The sequence below is a fragment of the Phyllostomus hastatus genome, unplaced genomic scaffold, assembly GCF_019186645.2.
Source record: "Phyllostomus hastatus isolate PE091 unplaced genomic scaffold, TTU_PhHast_1.1 phas_scaffold_585, whole genome shotgun sequence".
Taxonomy (NCBI): Eukaryota; Metazoa; Chordata; class Mammalia; order Chiroptera; family Phyllostomidae; genus Phyllostomus; species Phyllostomus hastatus.
The window spans coordinates 5699353-5716562 of record NW_025334037.1 but is presented as its reverse complement, the minus strand read 5'-3'; the positions used below and the strand labels follow the sequence as shown (position 1 = coordinate 5716562).

Here is a 17210-nt window from a genome sequence, read left to right as displayed (position 1 = left end):
TATTCCAAGTCATGAAAGACAAGGACCTGCATCCAAGATCACTCTATCCAGAAAAGCTATCATTTATAATAGAGGGGCAGATAAAGTGCTTCTCAGATAAGGCCAAGTTAAAAGAGTTCATCATTACCCAGCCTTTATGATATGAAATGTTAAAGGGACTTATCTAAGAAAAAGATAAAAAATATGAACACTAAAATGACAACAAACTCATAGCTATTAACTGAACCTAAAAAAGAAAAAAAAAAACTAAGCAAACAACTAGGACAGGAATAGAACCACAGAAATGGAGATCACATGGAGGGTTATCAGTGGGGGAGTAGAAAGGGGAGAGGGAGAAAAAAGGTATAGAGAATAAGTAGCATAAATGGTAGGTAGAAAACAGACGGGGAGGTTAAGGATAGTATAGGAAATGTAGAAGCCAAAGAACTTAAATGTATGACCCATGGACATGAACTAAAGGGGGTAAATGCAGGTGAGAGGGAGCATGCAGGACAGAGGGGAATAAAGGCGGGGAGGGGGGGATGGGACAAATATAATAGCATAATTAACAAAATATATTTTAAAAAAGAAAAATTCAAGAAGGTAAAAGATCTGTACTCAGAAAATTGTAAGACAGTGAAGAAAATACAAATACATGGAAGCCTATACCATCATTAAAATGTTCATAATACTTAAAGCAATCTACACAGGTTAAATGCAAATCCTATCAAAACACCAATGATTTTTTTTTGTAGAACTAGAAACAATCCAAAAATGTATACAGAACCACAAAAGATTGCTAACAGCCACAGCAATTTTTAGAAAGAACAAAGTTGAAGACATCATACAGGTACTGTGATCCCTAGTACTTTGTTCCTTCTCAAAATTGCTGAGGCTATTCAGGGTGGTTTATGGTTCCATACAAATTTTTGAAATGTTCTATATCTGTGAAATATGTCATTGGTATTTTAAATAGGGATTACACTGAATCTATAAATTGCTTTGGGTAGTATGGACATTTTGATGACATTAATTCTTCCAATCCATGAACATGGTATATGCTTCCACTTATTTATTTGTGTCTTAATTTCTTTCTTGAAAGAAAACTCAGTGTTGTGGAGATTTCTGAATACAGGTCCTTTACCTTCTTGGCTAGGTTTATACCTAGGTACTTTATTTTTCTTGTTGCTATAGCAAGTGGGATTTTTTTTCATGATTTCTGTTACTGATACTTTGCTGTTAGTGTACAAAAATGCCTTCAATTTCTGAATATTGACTTTGTATCCCACTGCTTTACCAAATTCATTTATCAGGTCAAGTAGTTTTTTGGTGGAGTCTATAGCATTTTCTATGTACACTATCATGTCATCTGAAAACAGTGACAGTTTTTAAGAGTAAGGAGCAAAAACCAGACTAAAACAGGAAAAATTAAAACCTGAGAAAAATAGAAAAAGAAAACAGAAGGAGAAGAATGGAAAAAAGGGCAGGATGAAAAAGAAAAAGAAGAAAAAAAGAAAAAACTGGCTATGAAATGGCAAAATTAAAAATTAGAGACAAAAAAAGAGGAGGGGACCAGTAAGATTTAAGATTTTAAGTATAAAATTAGTGAAAATCTAGAGATAAAATTGAAAAAATACAACAACAAGTACCCAGTCCACAACAAATTAGGAAGGATTGCTAAAGGTGGAGAGAGAACACAGGTATTTTAAGAGCAGGGAAAAAGGATGTCACATGACCATTGACAGGAAAGTAGGTTTTGAGAGGCTGGATGAGGGAGAAATGGTAAGAATGTGGAATGGAAACAAGCTGTAGCAAGAGAGAAAACAAAATTTAAAACAAAGATAGAGGAAAGAAGGTGGTAAAGTGTAAAAGAGGGGAGGGGCAAAAATGTGAATTAAAATAAACTATAGTATAAAATCTAGAGACTTAATTTGCACATATGTGATGGACAAAAAATGAATGTTAAAAAGCTATTCAGGAAAGAAAATAGAACAAATCATCATGGAGAAGATCAGAGAGGATTTCATCTTGGTAGCTTCTACTGTTTACCACTGTTTTTTTCTTTCTGGATCCACCTCTATCTGATGTCAGATGTTGACCTGATCTGATCTTGGGCAGCCTGTTCAAGACTTCCAGGGATCTGCTGTCTGTGGCTGACTCCTTCAGTTGTTAATCTAGACATTCTTGCACTAAGCAGTCAGGCTTAGGCACCATAGAGTGGGGCAGAATCCTTCCTGGGGTTGGGGCTATTGGTCCCCTCAGGCTGCTGCCACTCAGAGGGAAGTGGTCTTCCTGAGTGGGATGGCTGCTGCTGTATGGGAGATGACTCAGTACCAGGATCCTGGTGGCTGCTGTCTCTCTCAATTCTGTCCCCAAAGCCTTATCCCCAGTCTCTACTTAAGAGTCCCTAGTCCTCTCTGCCCCCACTTTGCCAGGGATCTACTGCCTGCAGCTGACTCCTTAAGTTGTTAATGTAGTCACTCTGTGTCTCTCTGATCCTCCAGTCCACCTTTCAATCTGCTGCCTGGATGCTGGAGCTCAGAGAATGAGTCAGAATAAGACTGTGCATAGACTCTTTAAGAGGAACTACCTGGGCCTCTAGCAGTTTTTCCATGACAGCCTCAATCCCTGGTGGTTTTTACAATCAGAAGTTATAGAGACTCATCTTCCTGGCACTGGAACCTTGGGCTGGGAGATCTGTAAGGGGCTGAGACCCCTTGCTCCTAAGATATCACTCCCAATTTTCATCTGCCACACAGGTGTGAGACCAGCCTGCTCTGTGTCTCCACTACCAATAGCCAGTCTTGCTGTGGTTTCTTCTTTAATTTCATAGTTATAGAACTTCCATTCAGCTCAATTTCTGACAGCTGTTTTACAGTTTAGTCGTAATTTTGATGTAGTTGTGCAAGTTAGGAAGCCATGTTTACCTACATCACCATTGTGACCAGATGTCCTTCTGTGACTTAACTGCTATTCTTTTTTTTTTTTTAAGATTTTATTTATTTATTTTTAGGGAGGGAGGGAAGGAAGGGGGGGAAGAGAGAGAGAGAGAGAGAGAAACATCAATGTGCGGTTGCTGGGGGTTATGGCCTGCAACCCAGGAATGTACCCTGGCTGGGAATCAAACCTGGGACACTTTGGTTCCCAGCCCGCGCTCAATCCACTGAGCTACGCCAGCCAGGGCTTAACTGCTATTCTTAAGATTGCTTCTAACAAGATGAGGTACTCCACATACGTCCCCTTACACACTTTTATTCCAGGAAATTGAGCATTTTTAAAATCCTGGAAAAATAAATGTCTTGATGATCAGCTTAAACCTCAATAGGTGAGAACTGATCAGATTTTACTAACAATTCATTCCTCTGTTAAAGTCAGAGGAATCAAGCCCTGGGTCCATCACTCCTGAGTCAAGCCAGTTCCAGATTCATATCCTTTCTCCCGAGCAAGGACACCATTAGGAACCACCACTCAACCTGAGCATCCTTGAGTACTATAGAATATATACCAGAAGAAAACCATCTGAAAACACAAGCTGATCCTCACCAAAATAAAGACCACCCACTAGAGGAATTCCAAGATGTTCGTTTCTAATCCCTAACTTTCTCTTGTTTCAATTTCTATCTGTTACAAGCAATGCCTTCTTTTGGTGGGCTGTCACTTCCACAGAAGTATATAACCATCTCACTGCTGGGTCTGTGGGTTGCTGCCCATGTCGAGTGTAGAAGTAATGCCTTCAATCACATATCCAGTCAACATCATGGACTGGGAAAGATGGAACAAATTACTGAAAATAAGCTAGGACTTCTCTCTCATACCCTACCCTCCAGGGGAACCCCCATTTGATTGTGATAAAACTAGAACATACATCTATGGCTTAGTCTAAAAACATACTATTGTCCTACTGTCTCTCTCACATATCATCTCTGGGATGGCCTTGGATGGCTATGTGCAGAATATGGCTTCCACACACCATCATGGCCCCTTCCTACACAGGACAAACCAACCAGTCTAATCTGGCCCTTCATCAGGTAGGCTGGGTATCCCTGAATATCTGTCAGCACACACATAAAGTTCTGGATGCCGAAGGAGGAAGAGATAAGTCCTTCTCATCTGGGATCTTTTCTGTACCCAAAGAAGGAATTTGGATTTGCAGCACTAATTTTGGCCTTACCTCCCCAATGGCTGGATTTGGCAATGCACTCTGGGGTTCCCATCTTTGCCAGGATGGATCTGTAAGACCCTTCCTGAAAAAGAACAGTTTGCAAGGACTGGGGTCCACATGCCCAAGGACCATGGCCTGGTAGAAATGGCCAGTCTCCATTTCCTTGCCCTGATAGGTAGGCATCTCAGCAAAACTAGAAATACAGGCCTCAGCAAAGTTCACATCCTCAGGTCTTAATAACCCTAGACAAAGCATTCTTTTGAATCAAACAGCCCCAATGAGAAAGGTGGTTTTACAGAACCTAATAGCAATAGACATACTAAGTGCAGCTCAAGAAGGAACATCCACCTTTATTAGACAGGAATGTTGTACTTACATTCCAGCTTATGACTCTAATATTTCTGACTTATTAACTCACATGAACAAAGCCACAGATCAGGTCAACGACCTTTACAGATTCATTCACCTACTGGTTCACTTCTCTGATTGGCCCTTGGAGAATATCTGTATTAGTGGTATTGGGATGCTAATCTGTTGCTGTTGTCTTTGTAATTTCTGCCTAAGGGTTACCAAGGCTAGTAATCTAATGGTGATTCTAACTAGAGATCTCAGACCTGGACTCCGAAATACTTTCAACTGAGTGCAAGACAAGTCCATTCCTCTTTCTCTAATGAGTGCCCTAATTAGCTGGTAGCAGCCAGAACATTGCCTGTTTTACCTCAAGAATGAGGAATGCATGAAAGAATGGGGACAACCAAGGGCCCTATTTAATGTATAATTTTGATTTAATATGTGATCCCAGCACTCTATTCAGTTTCTTCACAGCTTGCCCTTTAAGATTCAGCCCTTCTACTCACTAATCTTTAACCCCCTGAGGCAGCAAGAAACAATGACAATATTCTGACTGAGGATCACAAAGTGCAGGCTCTATTAAGCTAAAGATAATGTGGCCTAAATTGTGTCTTTGTTCCAGCCCCTAGAGCAGAATGATCCCATCACATCCTCAGTAAACCAGACTAAAGGACACAAAGGTGCCCTCAGGACCTGAAATAATTAATTTATTGCCCTTACCTCACTCTTGGCCAATCAGCAAGACCCACTACCCAAACCCCTTACTTATGATGATACTTAGTTTTTCTATATAAAGCCTGTCTATAAGCCATGGGGGAGCTAAGCTTTGTGGAACACAGCTTCACCTGTCAGAATAATTCTTTTCTCCACTGCAAACTCTTGCCCATACATTTCTTTCCATTTGCGCTTGCTGGTGGATTAACTCCTGTTCAGCTCAGCAACAGTTCTTCTCATCATTGTGGTATCTATAAATCTGTTATTTTCTTAACTTCACTAATAAAAGTACAAAATAGGCAGTAGTAAAGACAGAGCCACATGATGGGTCACTGAAAATTATGAGATAAGCATCAACTCACTAATTTACATTCTGAATCTACAAACTGGCCTGACTGTACAATCATCCAATCCACATAATTTCACAGGGGTACCATCAAAGTGACAAATGCCTATACCTCATTTCCCCAATTAGTGTAAACAGAAGCTAATGTTTTGCTAACTCAAGCATATTTTCATTTGGACAGATTCTTAACATTGAATCTTCCTTGCCCCTTAAGTTATTATGTTTCCAATATTTGCACTCTAATGCCAAAGGCCGTATCTGTATTCATAGCAGTCATTTTTTTTTTAAAGATTTGTTTATTTATTTTTGGACAGAGGGGAAGGGAGGACAGAGGGAGAGAAATATCAATGTGTGGTTGCATCTCATGCACTCCCATTGGGGACCTGGCCTACAACCCAGGCATGTGCCCTGACTGGGAATCGAACTGGCAACCCTTTGGTTCACAGGCTGGCGCTCAGTCCACTGAGCCACATCAGCCAGGGAATAGTATGCATTCTTAACAGAAGTTCTATAACTGCCAAGAAGGTGAAAATTGGTTCTTGGGGAACAAAAAAAAATCTTAAAAATATTACAATGGTTGTGGCCCTTGAAAATCCATAGTACCTCAACAGAGACACTATAAGTCTATGGTATTAAAATCTCAGGGGGTAGTGATGATTAGGGAAAAAATGTCTAAAAGAGGCTCCTTTAGTGGGTTGATAATAATAATAAGGTTGAAAACACTGATATAAAGTAGTCCCGTTTCTTGCTTATAAGAACATTAGCTTGCATTCTGATGCACTGAGACCATTCTGAGGATGCCTACTCAGGACCTGCTGCTAACATGAGAGGTATTGTACACTCAATTTTAATTGTGCTCTTAGAAGTTTCTAAAAACCTTACGTACAATTTTTTTCTCAATGCTTACTTTTTAGACTTCTCTACTGTAGAATTTTGTATTGCAGACCGTCTCCCTTTATAAATTCACTCATCCTTGGCTCTTCAGCCCATTACCATGGTTTTCTCTCACTTGTACTTGCTAGGCTGGCTATGAAAGAACTCTTAAGCAGCAGCTCATTCCTAATTGCACTCACTTTCTCTAGGATAAAAAATACATTTACCAAAACCAGCAGGCCTGTATCTGAAATCTCCTGCATCTTAGGAACTGAAAACAGATAGAGTACCAGCCACAAATTGTTGCAGACTGCCTTCTGTGAAATTTGAACTAGAATATTAGTGACTTTGATGACACAAAATTTTCTGCATAAGCAGATGTATGATCAAGAATTTTGCAACTAAATATATCTTAACACAGTGTTATTCAAAGTGTTGTCCACCATAAGATAAATACAGAAATTAACAGTAAATAGTTAGAAATTTGACATTGCTGAGACATTTTTAGTATATTTTATAAAAGCATCAATTCACAACAGATAAAGGGAGAAACCCTAAAGCTTAATCCTTTGCTATACAGTTTGACCAGGAGACAAGCCACAAGTACATGTAACTGCACTCTTTGGAATAGCAAGAAAACTAGATACAACCCAATTGTCCAAAAAATAAAATGGAGAAATTCTAGTATATTCATGCAGTGGAACAGATCTAGTAAAAGTGAATGCAAAGTACAGCTTTATACCATATAAGTGAAGAATCCTAGAAACATAAAACTACATTTCAATGTAATTTTTAGGAATACAAATACATGAGAAACTAAAGAAATTCATCATGGTGAACATCTTAAGAGAGAAGAGAAGGAAATTGGATCTGAGAGTGGCATACAGGGATCTTCAAAGTCATTAGTAATGTTCGAAGTTAGTGGTAGTTGTGGGTAGATGGTGTTCGCTGTCCTTAGTCTCTACATTTTGTAAGTGCTCAGCTTTAATAAATTAAGAATTTATGAAGGTAGAAAAGTAGAGATAGTGACTAGAGAAAACTTTTGAGAAATTGTGCTGCAAACAGCAACAATGAAATGGAGCAATAATTGGAAAAGAATGTGGGGTAATACTTTTTTGTTATTAACAGGACAGGTCCTAGAGCTTGTCTGTACTTAACAGGAATGGTCCGGGACAGTAAGAGATCTAGTAATACAGGATAAAGAGAGAGATCCCAAGTAAGAGATCTAGTAATACAGGATAAAGAGAGAGATCCCAAGGAGCAAAACCCTTAATGAAAATATAGCCTAATGTCCATAATAATATTAACACTTAGGTAAAAGTTTAAACTAGGAAATAGTAATGGAGTATTAGCCATTATTACTCTTGTTCCTGAGGAGTCTGAACTATTTAGAGAGGAAAAAAAGAAATCGAGTTTGTTTACATATATTACAAAATTGTGAAAGGTGAAAATTAATTTTTACAGAAATATAATCATCTTAATAAGCTTCATATCCTTAAAAGCTGGTGTCATTAGGATTGCATTCTTTTGTAAGAGCACAGATCATCTTAGCTAAAGTATTTGTGTGTCATTTGAATATTATTGTTTGTCTGTTAAGTTTGTATTCTTTTCAATGTGTTACATTATATCCCTGATCAAAAAATTAAAGCTTAAAAAATTTATTAAAATAGTAACATAAGTAACTCAGAATAAACGCTGAGCCTAAATCAAGAACAAGACTCCAGTGCACACAGAATACAAACAAATCTGTGCACGTGCTAATACTACACAAATTCATAAAAACAAAAATATAACCAGGACATACAACAGTGTCTATCTAAAAGCTGAATTTTTTTAAAGTTACAATTCATTCATCCTATATTTTTCTGAATGTTGTCTGGATTGAAAGTTTATCAAATAATATGGGAACCCATGAAAACTTTTATGATATATTCAAACAAAACAACTTTTTTGGTAAACCAATAGCATTTCTCTAGACTAAGCACGAAATGCATTCCTGTATGAAACTGAAGATTTTTGTTCCTAAAACAAGAGAAAACCTATAGAGGTTCCCTTTGGGTGCTGTACTCCTCACAGCAAAAGCTTATAAAAAAGATAAATTTCGCCAAGAGACCAGTAAGACTAGCCAGACAGGTGATAAACATTATGCTGGAAGAGAGCAGATCAAAATATATTTACCATGTTGCACCTTGAGACAGCACAGAACAAAGGCATATAATGTAAAAGAGTACTGTCCCAGAAGATATTTTACTTTACTGCTGGATACATGTGCTAGTATGAATCCACTCTTGGTGTCTGTGCAATACACATAACTATTGCTGTCCTTCCTGAGAACAGTAGTCAAGTTTTTATGTATCTACCACTGAGAAACCCTCTACCAAAAAAGATGATTTTTCTCTACTTAATGATTATTTTGTAAACTATGATCAAGACTGGAAAACATGTGTTGGAATCAGCTCTGAAAGAATCAGTTCCCTGTATAGCAAGAAGAGCCTTGCTAAACAATGAGTATTTCCTAACTGCAAATCTACAGGCGACTTTCTCATAGAAAATAAGCTGGTGGTTACCACACACACACTGGGCATGACACAGTGTTAGAGAAACTCCACAAATGTAAATACACTTAATTTCCAACACAGGGTATATATCTTTTTAGTGTGCCAAGGAAAAATGGAGCAAATATAGATATAAAAAAAGAAAGTATAAAAGCATAAATAGCAAATACGATAGAAGTATTTTCAATAAAATGCAAATAACTTTCTCAAGCTTTTAAAGTATGACAAGGTCCATTAACTTAGTATTGACACGGCCCTAAAAATAATCTTCAGTGAGAAATCTCTTTAAAATTCCAGGTCCGTGTTGAATGTGAGTATTCATTACCAACAGTGAAAAAACACTTGCTGACTTTTGTCATAAATTCATAATTTTTATTAAGAGAAATAGAGAAAAGAATTTGGATATAGAATGAACCTATCCTACACGACCTATTTGTACAGTTTAAGAAACACTAGTAGAAGATATTCATTCCCCCATGTAATAGTATCTGAGAGCTCTTTTAAAATATTACTTCCAAGTATAAAGTATATACATTGTTCCAAAGTCAACAAAGTTTTAGGCATCTAAACTTGAACCCCAATACTAAAGTACAACATGTAAATAATTTAAATACAGCTGAATTTTGAATCACAGTAAAAATAAAGGTTATAATGATATGTTATATCCTCAAAACATGGTTCTGTTACACTACAAGACATTCACAAAAGTATGAAATTTTAACTTTGTTTTTAGGAGCTTCCATTATTTGCTTATAATCTCAAATATAATTTTTATATAATTTGCACAGACTGGTTATCTGTTCAAAACTAATTTTAAAAACAGCATTTCCTTTAAGAAACACATGAGGTATACACACTATTAAAATATTTTTTAGTTGATTTCATAAAGTGAACTCAAGACTGAGCCTTTATATATAAATTCAGCTTTTCTTTGTGGTTAAAAGTTGAATCATGATCAAAGTTTCTGTTTGAATGTTTATAAGTCCAACATGCTTTACAGAGCTCTACAAAACCACCAAGACCACAGTGAAACATCAGCAGCACAACCAGGCGATGTTATCAGGTTCAATTACGTCAATGAGGTTTTATTTCATTGTTCCCTATGCAGTCAAAAAGAAAAACATATATGTGTCTTCAAATCAGACTTACAGAGCTGTTCTCATATTTCTTGATGACATTTTATTTGAGCTTTGTGTACAAATCTTTGCTAATGAAATACTGAATTTCAGTATGTTGAACTTTTTGTATTCCTTTGCCTTCCAACTCAGGTCCAATGAAAAAAACCATTTAACTTTGATTTTTTTTTAATATAAACCAAAAGCATAAATCAAAAGCCACAAAGTTAAAATAAAATGGTACTTCCTAATACCCCAAAGTGCAAAAAATAGTAATTCTGACCTCTGTATGGCAAAGGAGGGCTCCAGCCAAAAACTGAGAAACAAAAAAAAGTGGTGGAGTGGGGTGGGGATTGGGGGAGATTGGGAGACTAGTATTACTCCAGAAGCTACAGTAGTCCCTTTATCCATGGTTTCAATCATCTGAGGTCGATCACTGTCTGAGAATATTAAATAGAAAATTCTAGAAATAATTCATTAAGTTTTAAATTGCACACTTTTTAAAACAACATGATGAAATCTCATGCTGGTCCACCGAAGACATATAATCACCCCTTTGTTCAGCTTATGCACACATAAACGCTTCCCGCCATTCAGTCACTTAGTAGCCATCTTGTCTGTCATGTCAACTGTCCCAGTACTGCAGTGCTTGGGTTCCAGTAACCCTTATTTCACGTAATACCGCAGTTACAGGACTTATGACAATATATTGTTTAGCTTTTCTATTCTACTGTTATTGTTAACTTCAATATGCCTAATTTATAAATTAAACGTTATCATAGGTATGTCTGTATAGGACAAAACATAGTAAATACAGGGGTTGGTACTATCCACTGCAACCACTGGGGGTCTTGGAACACATCCCACATGGATAAGGGAGGATTATTGTAATCATTTACTATTTTTATTAATCAAATAATATGATGATGGTTGTGACTAGAATGCATGCTAAGTACCGGCACTATGGTAGACACTACATATTGTCTCCTTTAATCCTAGGTCTCTCTGTGACAAGCCTTATTTCTGCATTTTACAGATGGCACAACTGCAAGTAAGAGAGTTGAAGTGACCTGCCCTACGTCACATGACTAACAAGAGGCAGAGACAAAAATGAAATTCAAAGCATGATGACTGGGTGTTCACGCTCTTGTGTGACGTGTGCCCCCCCACAAACTTTGGACATCAGCATATTCATTACCCGTCTGACAAATGGGTGTGACGAACTCTGAAAAATAAAATAAAATTCAGATCTGCCTACTTCCAAAGCTTTAAAGATTCCTAACGGTTATGCTACCCCATCATAGTCACAATGCACTAGCAATGTGTCAGTTGCTCGACAGCCATGTAAAATCACAGCAACTTTGCAAGTAACCCCTTTTTATATACAGGGAAGTCGAAGCTTAGTGATTAAGTAGTTAATTCTGTATTTGCCTCCCAGTTCTATTATTTGACCTTTACTCAACCCTAGGGAGGCTGACCCCTATAATCTGTATCCCTGAGCTCTCATACTGTTGGTTTCTCCTTAGGATGGAAGCCAACAGCAGGAAATTGGACTTTAGGAAGAGAGAGATCAAGTTCTCTGCTGCTTCCCTGCCTCTACATCATTGTCTCTGGCAATAGCTATGCCCCTCCATGGCAACAGCTCTTAACAGATGGTCTTCCCTTTACAGCTTTAGCTATGAGTCTGGAAACAGCATTGTGTACTCAAAAAACACCATTTCCACCCTGTTCCTTCAGCCCCAGGTGCAGTAACAGATTCCCATGGTTGACTAATCATATCTTATCCATCCTCAATCCTGCTCCTCTTCTCAAAATCTTTTTATTTAAACAAGCTGGGGGTGAATTCTGTTTCCTTCTGGGCCCCTAAATAACACAAGGATGTTGTAACAGTTAATCACATGTCAGCTAGTCTATTGCAGAGCTAGAATTTAAATGCAGGTTTATCTCCCTCCCATTTTATTCCCTTCTACTTATGCTAAAAGGATAATTAGGTATGCATTTTATAAGACCTTTCCAAAAATGAAAAGTATGTTGTTTTCATTTATCAAATCACCAAATTATACTTTAAAAAATGATTCCATATTCCCTACATTTCATTCTGATACTACAGATGAACCTTCTGAGCCCTAGTCAATGGCCAAATTTCTATAAATGCACTAGATCCAATCCCCTGCAGCCTACCTTAGGATATTTCTTTGGCAATTCTCTCCCTCTCTCCTACATCATCATTTTCTCTCTCTACTAAGTCACTTCCACTACATTATAATCATGCTGCAATATCCCAAATCTCACAAGTACATCTTCTCGAGATCCAACCACAGTTTCATTTCTTTGCTCCCTTTTAAAGCAAAATTTCTCAAAAGAATGGTATTTACTAATTTTCCAACTCCTCTCCTATAATTGTTTCTTAAGGTGACACTAATATAGCAATGCTGGTTTATTTGGTGGTCCTTGAACATGCCAGGCAAAGTCCAATAAAATTCATTTCTCCTTCCTGTCTCTTAATAAATTTAAGAGGAAATAAACTCATCAGGTGTGATTTTCTAAAGTTGTACTGGTAATTCAGATTTTATAAAGTAGCACTTGAAATATATATATAAGTTTGGGTTTTTACTATCAAGAGTTCAAAACCAGAAACAAGATACAGTCAAATCTCAGTTCTTGAACATCTCACAACTCGAACAAATTTGGTTCTCAACCAAGTTGTTCACAGACAAAAATGTCTTGGTTGTCTAACAAAACTTTAGTTCTCCACACAACAATCTTTTATACTGATACCTGTATGATCAGTCACGTGTTTCTCAGCCAACAAACAAAGCAAATATGGTTTTCAAACAAATTGCCTCTCAAACAGCCTTCTGGAACAAATTAAGTTCGAGAGCTGAGGTTCCAATGTATTTAAAAGGGACAATGTAAAAATGCTTTCTTTTTGCATTTGAAACACTGAATATGAAATATGAAATACTAAAGTCACACATTCTGTGGAATAGGTACAGCTTTAACCTGTACAAGTACCAATTACTTAAATCTTTATATCCTATCAATGGACTAATAAGCATTTACAATGTTTATGTGTTAGAGGACTTCTAGTCAAGATGGCAGCATGGATAAATGTGGGACTTCAATTCTCCCACAACCACATCAAAAACACAACTGAACTATAGAACAACCATCAGTCAGAACCTCCTGAAATCTAGCTGAATGGAAGTCCTACGACTAGGGATGTAAAGAAGCCACATTGAGACTGGTAGGAGAGGTGCAAATGTTGAAGGAGCTGGTCCCACACAAGTGTGGTGATTTAAAATGAAGAGGGCTATCTTGGCTGTAGAGGTGTGCCTTGAGAAGCCAAGAGTCCCAGTCCCACACCAAAAAACCCAGCCTGGCATTTCAGTGCCAAGAAGACAAGTCCCCATAACTTCAGGCTGTAAAACTCAGCAGGGATTGAGGCTAAGGGAGACATAGAGGCTCCTGGAGTCCCAGGTAGTTGCTTTCAAAGGGCCTGCACACAGACTTACTCCCTCTGAGCTCCGGTGCTAACACAACAGCTTGAGAGAAACTAGGGATATATGGGGAAAAACTGAATTACCTGGTAACAAAATGAGAACTGGGGGGAGAGCCCTCCCCACATACACACCCAGCAGGCAGACACCATATCTGAGTCTCAATCAAACTGGCTCACACTGTCTGCCTTGTCTTGGTAGTTCCCACACAACTTGTAGGCCCATCCATGCCATTTCCAGTAGTTTTTCCATATGAATGGTCTGTCTTGCCTCATGCTTTGGAATTTCCAAAATCTCTCCAACTAGCAGCATCTGGACTCTGCCTACTGTCTACCTCTTGCTAAGTGGCCCCAGGCTGGGCACAAGCAGTGGCTGACTTTGCACCTCCCAGAAGTCCCCAGAGCCAGTGCATCTGGTGGACAACTTTAAACCATGCTGTATTACAATCCTCCCACCTCCACAAGTGAAACACTCAAGGAGCAGACTTGGTGAGCACCAAAGCCTCAATGAAGCAATTCCTGCTTCACAGCATCACCTCCGTCACAGCTGGTCCTTGGCCAAATGGCCTGGGGGTTCAATCCTTCCCAGTGATACCAATAGCAGTCAAGGCTCAACTACAACAGGACAGTTCATATAGCCCAGACAGAGAGGCACCTGGAGTGTCTAGCTCAGGTTACTAGGGAGGCTGTGTCACAAGGCCTTACACCCCACTACATAAGGCCACTCTACCAAGTCCTGGAGACACAGCAGCTATACCTAATACATAAAAACAAACACAGGGAAGAGGCCAAAATGCAGACACAAAGAAACATGTCCCAAATGAAAAAATAGGAAAAATCTCCAGAGAAAGAACTACCTACCAAAATGGAGGTAGGCAACCTACCAGATACATAGTTCAAAACAGTGGTTTAAGGATGCTCAAGAAAATTGGTGAGAACCTCAACAGCATAAAAAGGAATAGTCAAAAATGAAGGATATATTAACTAAAATGAATTATTTTCAGGGAATAAACAGTAGAGTAATGATGCCAAGAATCAAATCAGAGATGTGGTATATGAGGAAGCAAAAACAAAACAATAAAAAAAAAAAAAAACCATTAGAACAGGAAAAAATAATCCAAAAATATGAAAATAGTGTAAGGATCCTCTGGGAACACTCAAGTGAACCGACATTCACATTATGTGGATGCCAAAAGAAGAGAGAGAGCAAGAAGTTATTACCTAAAAGGGAGCCTCCCATAAGACTGTCAGGTGATTTGTCCACAGAAACTTTTCTGGCCAGAAGGGAATGGCAAGAAATAATTCAAGGTGATGAAAAGCAAGGACTTACAATCACAATTATTCCTCCCAGCAAAGCTATCATTTAGAATCAAAGGACATACAAAGAGCTTCCCAGTAAAGAAAAAGCTACGGGAGTTCATTATCACCAAACCAGGATTACATGAAAATGCTAAAGGGTCTCTTTAAAAATATTTTTTAAAAGATTAAAAAATATGAACAATAAAATAGCAAGTCAACAATTGAATGTAAAAAAAAAAACAAAAAAACAATCAGAACAGAAACAGACTCATAGAACATTTTAATGGTTGCCAGAGAAGAGTTGGGGGAATGGATGAAAAAGGTGAAGGGATTTAAAGTTCAAATTGGTAGTTGTAGAAAAGTCATGGGGATGTAAAGTACAGCATAGGGAATATAATCAATAATAACCTAATAACTCTTTATGATGTCAGATGGGTGGGAGATTTATAGGGATTTTCAATTAGTTTTATAATGTTTAATCACTGGAGTGTACAGCTGAAACTAATATAATACTGTATGTCAACTATAATTGAAAAAAAAGTATTGAAGAAAGTTTTCATCCATTAGCTCTTACAAGATTTTTATCATTTTATGTTGCAAAATTTCACAAAACACCTACATTTTTTTAAAAAACCTTAATAGTTTAAGAACCATTTTAAATGGTCTAATTAGTGTGCTAAGGGAATTCAAGCACAGAGAACCATTTTCTATGTATATTAAATTGCCTTCATTTTACTAGTGTACTTAATTTCTTACTGTCTTGAGATGTTTTCAAGTTTTACCTACTACATCTCTTCTAGATCTCCTTTGTTTTTCTGGATATATATCTTGGCCCAGGCCTCAACTAGTTTCTCTGGTCTATGGATGAGCTAAATTTTACTTCCATCTGTGGAAGACTCTACATTCTCACCAAGAGATATATATTCTCACATGAAAGTGCCAAAAATAACAAGAAATTGGGATTGTAAACTTTTAAAAATATTTTTCTAGTTTTCTCCTACCTCAAATAAAATGCTTTCCTCTTAAATTACAATATAATTTTCAGTATAATTTAAGCAAGAGATAAAATTTATAATAGCTAATATCTAAAACACCTCACTGAAACACCTGAATAATTCAGGGTTGCATGAGGAATATCCTGATAAATATAGAATTCTAAGCATGGTTTATGAACAAGACCAAAAGAGAAAAAAAGCCGCCTCGTTTCACTAACAGGAACATGATACAAACTTGACTCCAGGTCTGGAAAGAAAACCAGAAGATCACAAGACAGGGTCCTTCTGGGGAGATTTGAGATTAACAAAAAATTACAGCCTTATGAACAAAACCTGAGACCCCCCCATCCATATGTACAATAATAACTCAGGTAGACTGATGCCAGAGCCCAGGTTTCCAAATGCTAAAATAAGTTCACACAACTAAAAGATCCACAAATCACACTGACATTCAAGTAAAACAAAGGAACTAGCTGGTCCTGGGGCCATACCTTCTACCTAACAAAGCAAATACATCATATATTTCTTCCCTGATTGCACTTTTTCATTTATTGGGGGGAGCAGATAAGTTACACTTTAGGTTTAAGAATAATGAGACAACCAAGGCCAGATTTACTGGTGTAATAGCTTTAGGTATATATATTGAAGGTGAAAAGAACATGAAAATTCTCTGCTGGAAATCCCTTTGTTTACAAATTCTGATGTTTTGTTATCTCTATGTCTCTCTAATGTATTTACAAAGGCACATGACCTTTGTATTCCTAAATAATACAATAGAGAATATTTCACCATGAGCAGAGATTTTAAGTGTATTTCATCATTAATTTTTAATCTCTGCCCCAAGAGGAGTACTTGAAGGGAGTTAAGAATACTCTTCTAGGAAAACCTAAAAGGGCTCAGGTCCAGGCTTTAGCTTTGCTAATCCTCTGCATTCTATCCCCCATCTACACCTGACCTTTGATCATTATTAGCACTGCCAGTGTCAGCAATGTACCCAGGACTATTCTGAATGGTTGAAGTTACCCATCTTCAACCATAGGTTCTGTCCAATCCACCTATGAACAAGGCTGGAAAGCCCTGTAGATAATATCTAAATAGTGTCTGGGTCATGAATTTCAAAGACAACAAATGGTGAGTGTGATCCCTTTACTCTAAGTCTCTGTCTTTTGGTGTCCTCAAATAGCTGACTCAATTGCAACTATAAATAAAGTAAAACCTACTTTTAAAAGGGGGAGGCTCCCTTAATTCTGGCAAACTTATTTACCCGATATTATTACACTCAATCTTCAGTCATGCTGTGAAATCAGGATTACCTTTATATA

At 37.6% G+C, this 17210-nt stretch overlaps 1 protein-coding gene and 1 non-coding gene across 2 annotated transcripts in view; one reads left to right on the top strand and one right to left on the bottom strand.

The window, feature by feature from the left end:
* PDE3B (phosphodiesterase 3B) overlaps positions 1-17210 on the bottom strand; it is a 159854-nt gene that overhangs the window by 71535 nt on the left and 71109 nt on the right. The gene's annotated exons all lie outside the window — the stretch shown is intronic.
* On the top strand, positions 11200-11303 carry LOC123810267. The gene has a single exon (XR_006784229.1). It is a non-coding gene; the product is annotated as a small nucleolar RNA U13 (small nucleolar RNA).